This window comes from Schistocerca americana, chromosome 5 (assembly GCF_021461395.2).
Source record: "Schistocerca americana isolate TAMUIC-IGC-003095 chromosome 5, iqSchAmer2.1, whole genome shotgun sequence".
NCBI classification, from domain to species: domain Eukaryota; kingdom Metazoa; phylum Arthropoda; class Insecta; order Orthoptera; family Acrididae; genus Schistocerca; species Schistocerca americana.
Window position 1 is genome coordinate 341,965,973 of NC_060123.1, and position 9,597 is coordinate 341,975,569.

General features: G+C 42.4%; 5 non-coding genes across 5 annotated transcripts; 2 read left to right on the forward strand and 3 right to left on the reverse strand.

The window, feature by feature from the left end:
• Positions 1–3,155: 3,155 nt before the first annotated feature.
• Positions 3,156–3,229, reverse strand: Trnat-ugu. Its single transcript has one exon. It is a non-coding gene; the product is annotated as a tRNA-Thr (tRNA).
• A 366-nt stretch (positions 3,230–3,595) lies between these two features.
• On the reverse strand, positions 3,596–3,670 carry Trnat-ugu. The gene has a single exon. It is a non-coding gene; the product is annotated as a tRNA-Thr (tRNA).
• Positions 3,671–4,005: 335 nt separating this feature from the next.
• Trnat-ugu lies at positions 4,006–4,080 on the reverse strand. The gene has a single exon. It is a non-coding gene; the product is annotated as a tRNA-Thr (tRNA).
• A 505-nt stretch (positions 4,081–4,585) lies between these two features.
• Trnat-ugu lies at positions 4,586–4,660 on the forward strand. Its single transcript has one exon. It is a non-coding gene; the product is annotated as a tRNA-Thr (tRNA).
• A 366-nt stretch (positions 4,661–5,026) lies between these two features.
• Positions 5,027–5,101, forward strand: Trnat-ugu. Its single transcript has one exon. It is a non-coding gene; the product is annotated as a tRNA-Thr (tRNA).
• Positions 5,102–9,597: the final 4,496 nt, after the last annotated feature.

Consider the following 9,597-nt stretch of genomic DNA (forward strand, 5'->3'; position numbering starts at 1 on the left):
AAATTGCTAAATTCGCCCATGATAAAAAATAGCTTAACATTCATTACTCGAAACTTAACACAACGGCTTTTGTACCGGCTTCTAGCAGCAATAAAGGCCGCAAGCACTTACGGTGGCAACTAGCGGCATTTTTCGGAACTCCTTAAGCTTTGCACTCGAGTGTTAATTGCAGGCGGTTTTTTGAATTCCGAAAATCAGAAGAAAAGTGTGGCTTGCATTTGGGCTGCAAAAGCCATTATTGCAATTGTTTTCAATATTTAATATTCCTAACGCTAAATGCGGGTTTTGCTGTAATGCGAATTACGTTAAACCGAATATAAAATTGCATTGTACTTGTGGAATAATTTTCAGGACCTGAAATTTCTTCGGTTAAATGCGGGTTTACGCTAAATCGAAGTCACGCAAAATCGGGGCTATATTGTATTTCATAATCAATGACCCCAGGGTTTGAGCTCATGTAGTGGTTCCTTTGCATGAGGAACATCGGTGTGATGCACTACTCTGGTATTGTCAAAGTGCCTTGTTTCATGTGTATGTAGGGTGACCATACGTCCCGATTAATCGGGATTGTCCCGTTTTTTGAGGCCCAAAAATTTGTCCCGATTTTCGAGGATTATTTTCAGACATTTATAAAGTGGTTAAAATATTTTCTGAGTGTCGATTTTATAAACTATCAATTGAAACTGACATTCCGTACGTTGGTACCCCGGATAATGTACAGCTTAAGCACTATAATTGTTGCGTACTCTTATTTTCTTAGCTTTTGCTTGCCATTGTTGTCAGCACTCTGTATCAGTTTCGAGAAGTACTAGCACCTCGTGGCGATGCTGAAACGAAAATCAATGTTTTCGGAAGAGCTTCAGAGGAAATTTCCTTGCTTCACTGCTACAGACAATGTTCAGCAAAATGTAACGTATGTAACTGTGCTGTATCCGTGTCTCATGGTGGTTCTGCAGATCTCAAAGCATCATATGGAATCAGAGAAACACTGGAAGAATCTTCGATCGGCAGGTTCCTCGCAAAAAATGACGAGATGTTTTGTAACTTCAAATACACAGGAACAGAAAAACATAGCTGCAGCAGAAGGAGCCCTGTCATTCCATGTTGTTAAACAACACCAAAGGTATCGTTCTAATGACTTTAGTGTTCAACTAAACAAAAAAAAATTTCCTGATTCTAAGATTGCAGAAAATGTTTCGTGTGGAAGAACAAAGTGTGAAGCAATTATCAACAATGTTATAGCTCCGCATTTCCAGAAACAGGTAATAGCTGCTGTAAACAGTGCAAAATACTTTTCAATATCTACTGATGCTAGCAACCATGGGCACCAGAACATTTTTCCTGTGATAGTTCAGTATTTTTCTGTAAGTGGGGGTGGACTGCAGACGAAATTGCTTGATCTTGATGAATTGCAGAACGAAAAGTCCGAAACAATTTCCAGTTATCTTTCTCATGTTATACAGTCATTCAGTATCATCTCAAAGTGTGTTGTATTTGGTGCAGACAATACCAACTGTAATTTTGGGGGGGTTAATGAAGAAAGAGGGTAATAATGTTTTCACACATCTGAAAGAAAAATTAAAAAAACTCTAACATTGTTGGCATAGGTTGCCCAGCACATGTTGTTCATAACACACTTCAAAGTGCTTGTGATGTCTTACCTGTTGACATTGACTGCACTGTCATGAAGTTGTACAACCATTTTCATATTTTTTTCTATTCGTGTTGCAGAATGCACTGAATTCTGTGAATATGTTGGTGTCACTTACAAAAATTTACTTTCCTTTTCCAAAACAAGGTGGCTTTCATTGTTGCCAGCCATAGAAAGGATCTTGAAAATGTATGAACCTTTGAAATCTTACTTTTTGTCACAGTCTAACTCAAAGTGCCCTGCAATCTTATAGAGTTTTTTCAGTGATCCTATAAATGAATATTATTTACTTTTTGTACATTCACAAATGAGTGTTTTCCAACATTCAATTCTGAGCATTGATAAACAGAATAATTCCATATTTGAAGTATTAGTAGTCTTAAATAAAGCTTTGACACGTCTAAATTCAGGGAAACGTGAACGTAGTGTACCACTAAGTGTAAAAAAACTGCTGAATGATTGTGATGACCAGTCTGTTAAGAAATTTGACATAGCAGTATCAACGTTTTATGAATCTTCAGTAGACTATTTATCCTCATGGTTACAGGGAATAGCTGAGTTTTCTGTATTATCATGGATGATGCTCACAGATCCACCAGAATGGTCAGTAGTTGAAAATACTTTAATGTGGCTAAATGAAAAGGGCATACAGCCTCTTATTTGATGAAATAGTTCATATACAGTCATTTGTAAAACAACAAGTGGAAACAGACAGTGAACAATGGAATCAGTTGATGGCACATGAAAAATGGTGTAGGTTTTTCAGATCTTGCCAGTGTAATGAACAGTTCAGAGAATTGCTTAATATAGTGCAGTATTTCTTTTCACTCCCTGCCCACACTGCAAATAGAAAGAGTTTTCAGCTTACTATTGTCACAGTGGACAGATGAGAGGAATAGATTTACGGCGAGGAGCGTTACGTGTATTTTACTGACCTGTTTAAACTTCAGTAAATTCAGTTGCACTGACTTCTACTCATACCTATTAGGCAAACCTGAGTTGCTGAATGAAATTTCATCTTCGAAGAAATATGATTGCAGTGTGGAATCCACAAAACCATAAATTCCTTGTATTCACTAAGAACTTCTTTGTAGTGATTGTTACTGTATGTCCTTCTACATTCTGTGTTATAAATGTTACATTTCTTAATAAGTAAATTTCTGAAAACTTGAAATGTACTTCTTTCCAGTCTTTCCATTCTTTGTTTGGTTTTGTACACACAAACACACACACACACACACACACACACACACACACACACACACACACACACACAAATATCAGTGAAGGCTATATTTGCAGAGGAAGAAGAAATGTTAGCATTAAAAGTGATATTTAACGAGAAATAAAAATTGTCCCTATATATGACGGTAGTATCTGTTCCAGAAGGAACAGTTACCGTGGATGACCATGCAGCTTTGCTAGAAATGAAATGATAATTAAATGGACACCCTAGCTGCAAACAGGCATTGATGTACTTCATTGGGGACATGTTGAAAATGTGTGCCCCGACCGGGACTCGAACCCGGGATCTCCTGCTTACATGGCTGACGCTCTATCAACTGAGCCACCGCGGGCACAGAGGATAGTGCGTCAGCAGGGACTTATCCCTTGCACGGTCCCCGTGAGATCAACATTCCCAACATGTCCTACACCACTACATTCGTAGTGCGCCTAATAGATATTTGCCCATCATACTCATTACTCGTGGAAGATTAATCTACCAAGTCCCGTACGAGTTCGGGCATAGCGTGTGCGTTCGCACAAGAAGGTCAATGGCCGGGAAGCCATATTTTAACTATATATGACGGTAGTATCTGTTCCAGAAGGAACAGTTACCGTGGATGACCATGCAGCTTTGCTAGAAATGAAATGACAATTAAATGGACACCCTAGCTGCAAACAGGTGTTGATGTACTTCATTGGGGACATATTGAAAATGTGTGCCCTGACCAGGACTCGAACCCGGGATCTCCTGCTTACATGGCAGACGCTCTATCCAACTGAGCCACCGCGGGCACAGAGGATAGCGCGTCTGCAGGGACTTATCCCTTGCACGCTCTCCATGAGATCCACATTCCCAACATGTCCTACACCACTACATTCGTAGTGCGCCTAATAGATGTTTGCCCATCATACTCATTACGAATTCGGGCATAGCGTGTGCGTTCGCACAAGAAGGTCAATGGCCGGGAAGCCATATTTTAACTATATATGACGGTAGTATCTGTTCCAGAAGGATCAGTTACCGTGGATGACCATGCAGCTTTGCTAGAAATGAAATGACAATTAAATGGACACAATAGCTGCAAACAGGCGTTGATGTACTTCATTGGGGACATGTTGAAAATGTGTGCCCCGACCGAGACTCGAACCCGGGATCTCCTGCTTACATGGCAGACGCTCTATCCAACTGAGCCACCGCGGGCACAGAGGATAGTGCGTCTGCAGGGACTTATCCCTTGCACGGTCCCCGTGAGATCAACATTCCCAACATGTCCTACACCACTACATTCGTAGTGCGCCTAATAGATGTTTGCCCATCATACTCATTACTCGTGGAAGATTAATCTACCAAGTCCTGTACGAGTTCGGGCATAGCGTGTGCGTTCGCACAAGAAGGTCAATGGTCGGGAAGCCGTATTTTAACTATATATGACGGTAGTATCTGTTCCAGAAGGAACAGTTACCGTGGATGACCATGCAGCTTTGCTAGAAATGAAATGATAATTAAATGGACACCTTAGCTGCAAACGGGCGTTGATGTACTTCATTGGGGACATGTTGAAAATGTGTGCCCCGACCGGGACTCGAACCCGGGATCTCCTGCTTACATGGCAGACGCTCTATCCAATGGATGTAGGACATGTTGGGAATGTGGATCTCATGGGGAGCGTGCAAGGGATAAGTCCCTACAGACGCACTATGCTCTGTGCCCGCGGTGGCTCAGTTGGATAGAGCGTCTGCCATGTAAGCAGGAGATCCCGGGTTCGAGTCCCGGTCGGGGCACACATTTTCAACATGTCCCCAATGAAGTACATCAACGCCTGTTTGCAGCTAGGGTGTCCATTTAATTATCATTTCATTTCGAGCAAAGCCGCATGGTCATCCACGGTAACTGTTCCTTCTGGAACAGATACTACCGTCATATATAGTTAAAATATGGCTTCCCGGCCATTGGCCTTCTTGTGCGAACGCACACGCTATGCCCGAACTCGTACGGGACTTGGTAGATAAATCTGCCACGAGTAATGAGTATGATGAGCAAACATTTTTTAGGTGCACTACGAATGTAGTGGTGTAGGACATGTTGGGAACGTTTATCTCACGGGGAGCGTGCAAGGGATAAGTCCCTGCAGATGCACTATCCTCTGTGCCCGCGGTGGCTCAGTTGGATAGAGCGTCTGCCATGTAAGCAGGAGATCCCGGGTTCGAGTCCCGGTCGGTGCACACATTTTCAACATGTCCCCAATGAATTACATCAACGCCTGTTTGCAGCTAGGGTGTCCATTTAATTATCATTTCAAAAATTGTCCCACTTTTTGGCCAAGGAAATGTGAAAGTCCCACTTTTGTCCGAAGAAAATATGGTCACTCTATGTGTGTAAGTATTATTTTGGTCGATAAGGGGACAATATGGAAGTATTTGTTTGAATTTTGTCATTTTTTGGAAAGTGTCAACTCTACATTCCTCAGATGCCAGACTATATTTTCACAAAAATCTTCTGTGCAAAATTTAAAGATACACCCTTTCTCTCCTATTAATGACTCAGCAACACCGTCCCCTGATTGTTTAAAGAATTGAACTCCCATGTATAAATGTCATATATCCTTACCTTCGTGTTGTGTGAAGATATAATTGTGGAGGTACATTCAGTGGTGTATGTGAATCATATCTGAAAATCGTGTTCCAAATAGAGTTTATAATAAAATAAAACACCATGTGGGATGCCGCAGTTTTACTGTATGAACAGCACAAATATGAGTCATAACTTTTTTCCTTTCATCATGTTGTGGACAGTGTCCGTGAGAAAAAGGTTTGAAATTGTATGTAAAGTGTGTTGGAAGTTGCCAAGTATTCTCATTCTCAATTTCTGGATGAGGATAGTGTATCCCATACCATAGGGTGGGGGAGGGGGCTCTATAAACTAGGTCGTCAACATCTCTTGGAGAGCTAACACCAAAATGAAAGCCAGGTCGTCCAGGTTAGATGTTGACCACTAGGTCAATACCCTGCCTTGTAAAAAGCCTGCCATCACAAATGATTTAACAAAGAATGCTGCACTGTTCTTATGACAGTGAACTGAACTAAGGAACAGGAATTTGGATATACTGGTGCACTGCTGCAGATAGGTGCTGTGAATACCATTGTGAAAGAGACGGTAAGGTATGAAGTGAGAGTTGCACTTCAGGAAATCAGTAGGAAGAGAAGAAATGGGATTAAACAGCATTAATTTTCCATTTATTATTCAGGAAAAGATCAAAGATAACAGGAGCATGGAATTATACTCTCCAAGGATATGTGTAGATCTGTTATTGCTTTCACTCCACATAACGAAAGAATAAGTGCTCTTCATATCAAAGACAGATTTCACAATGTCACTTTCATGAATATTTATACACTAACAGAAGAATCAGATGAAGATATGGTAGATGATTGTATGATTAGCTAAGGTGGTTTGGTGTAGAATAACTAGATATGCCTCCAAAATAGCTGTGGTGACTCTAATGCAAACTGGCCAAAGAAGATGCTTTCAGAATCATGTTTGGTAAGGAAAGTCTGCATGATGAGACCAGTAGTAATGGCATTAGGATTGCACAGTTTGCTTCTGTAAAGTACCTGTTTCCCAAGAAAAATATATACCAAGAGACCTGAAAAATAAAAGGAACAAATGAAGCAAACCAAATAGAACATATATTGGTATAGAAGAGGAGGGCATCTGGTGTGGAAAATGTATGCACTTTCCGAGGCACTAATTCCAGTTCTGACCATTATCTAGTAGGAGCCAAAATGTGGCAGAAACTTGCTATGGCTGCTAAAGGAAATCATACCAGAGTAAAGAAATGGAACACAGGACAACTGAAAAATAGGTCTACTGTTCAAGAGTATTGGAACAGATTGAGACAGAAGTTACAAACACAAGATTACGAAGACCATACTGAAAAAATAATTGAACTCTATTAAAAATGCCATTTTGACAGTAGTGCATGGAACGTTGGGGAAACAAGGAGATACAAATGGAGGCTGGTATGATGATAAATGTAGACAGGCAGAGGAACAGAAAAACGAACCAAGACTGAGGTACTTACAGTGAAATGCATGATAAAATCAAATGATATATAATGAAAAGAGAATAGAGGCAGCAAGGGTATCTAGGAGGAAAAAAAGGGAAACCATAAGGAGAAAGATGGAGGCAATGGAAGAACACTACCAAAGGCGTGAGAGCAGATGATGTTATAAGAAATTTAAAGAAGGTACTCAAGAATGTAGGCTGAAAATAACAGCATGTAATGACAAAGAGGGAAATTCACTGACAGATTAGTAAGATGTTCTGGATAGTTGGAGAGAATACATGAAGGAAACTCTGGAGGGCAGTCCTATCAGGAGTGAGCAGCCACTCTATTATGCTGCAGGTCCAAAGACAGAAGAACCAATATGAGAGGAAGTACAGAAGCAAGTACACTGTCTAAAAAACTACAAAGCTCCAGGAACAGATGGAACTACTGCAGAACTTGAAAAATTGAGGAATTAGTCTCTGTAAGCGAATCCACAAACTTATGCAGTTGATATGGAACCAGGAAAGAATCCCAGAAGCGTGGACATTGGGTGTAGTCCAAGAAAGGAGACACAACTTCTTCGAATTACCCTGCTGCATGTGGCATAGAAGATTCCCTGTACTGTTATCAGGCTAGTTCCATATGCAGAAGAGCATCTGGGAGAATATCATTGTGGATTTCAGCCTAGTAGATCGACAACAGATCAAATATTTCTGCCGAGGCAAATACCTGAAAAGGCATGAAAGTATAATGTTGAGCTTCATAACCCCTGGACCTCAAGCAGGCCTTAGATACTCTTCATAGTGCAGAAATGCGGTCTGATTTGCTACTGCTTTGTATACCATCTGCATCATACTGTAAAACACAAACAGCAAATGTCTGCCGCACTGTGCTTATAAAAACGAGGGCTTCAGTAGAGATGCGCGGGGTACTGGGTGCACAAGTCATGTGGCCTTTGCAGGTAGACTCTGATGGCTGGTCTTTGCGGATGCTGTTGGTGCCATGGCACATATCCAAGTATTACATATAGGGCTATAGAACCCCTCCCCCTTAGGAGAAGGATGCTTCACCAATAGAGGCATCAGGACGATTGTTGAAACATCTGTTGCCTCTGCAGTGGATGCAGCAGGTGATGATGGTGGCGGCAAAAGGATATTCCAGGATGGAAGTGATGTGGCTGTGGATGCAGTGACTGCTTCCCTGTGAATTACTATAAGAGAGGACTGATGACAATGGTGCTGGTTGCATCCTGACATCTGTTTCTTCGATCTGGTGGGGTGATACCAACAATGGAGGCACTGGCTGCTCTGTTGCGGATGATGGTGTGGAAGGACCCGAAGGTGCTGGCAGCAGAATTGCAAGTGGCACCAAAGCATTGCGGGAAGGCCCCAGCAGCATGTGGTGAGGTGGAGGGGGGGGGGGGGGGGGGACTGGGGCTGGGGCTACACCCCTGAGGAGAGACAGTAGATGGCACAATGTCCACAAAGAGGACAGTTGTGCCCTTGCAGCAGGGATGCCGCACAGTTGCTCATAGTTGCATGTTACCAGCACATCACTGGTGCTCACTATACAGAGTGGCAGTCTCGGCAGCTGTGGACCATGGCTAAAAAGCACTTCGGGTGGTGGCCATACCACCAAACCCTGACCGCAGAGCCAGGAGAGAACCATGATGAGGGCCATGCCGACAAGCATTGGTGAGTTGGCACAAGCAGAATTCAGAGTGGTGCGTGCCTGATGACCATGAAGGAGCATGTCAAGATGTCATCCCTGGAGGAATCTGCAATGTACTTCTTCATTTGAGCCTTGAACTTGCAGATGAGATGCACTGCCTTGCTGTTAGATTGGGAGGAGGGGGGGGGGGTGAAAATTGAAAAGAAGGAGCAGTCATGTGGCAAAATACCTTTACAAGCACAGTAATGGTGGGAGGCCTGAGACACAAAGTGTGGACTGTCACAAGTTTATATCCTTCAATAGAGAGAATGTCACAAGTTTATACCCTTCAATAGAGAGAATTCTGGAGAGGGCCTGAATGAGAGCCACAGCTGATGCTGAAGGACACTGGATAATGTTTGGAAATGTAGAGAACACAGCAACAACCAGTAAGAATTTAGGAAGGGCCCCACAAAATCAACGTGGACACATTTCTACAGACACTGCAGTGTGGGGCGGACACTGCAGTGTGGGCTATGGAAAGAGTATTGCCTGCGGCACCACCTTTTGTGTAGCACACCTAGAGCAGGCTGCAACAAAATGTTACAGTCAATGTTGGGCCAATAACTTGGTATGCAAGACAACCCCACTGTCCCTGATGTAGGAGCTGAAGCAGATCTAGCTGTAGAACAGCTAGAATCACAACCATAGGTGACAGCTTACCCATAGCTAAGAGAACGCTACCGTAGTGAGCAAGGTAAACAACTTGACGCGAACCAGATTGCTACAGGGAGCCCTGATAATTGGAAACCCTTCCATTGTATGTTATGCCTCAACATCTAAGTGAAAACAAAGAAGTTCAACCTGATTGGAAGTACAATCTAGCCATATCAGAAGCCAGGGCAGCATATCAGCATTTGCATGCTGCCCAGTAGGCCAAAAATTTGTTTCATAGTTTTAGCGTGATAGAAACGAGGCCCATTACTCGAGACAATGTGCTGCTTTGTTGGGCAACAAAGC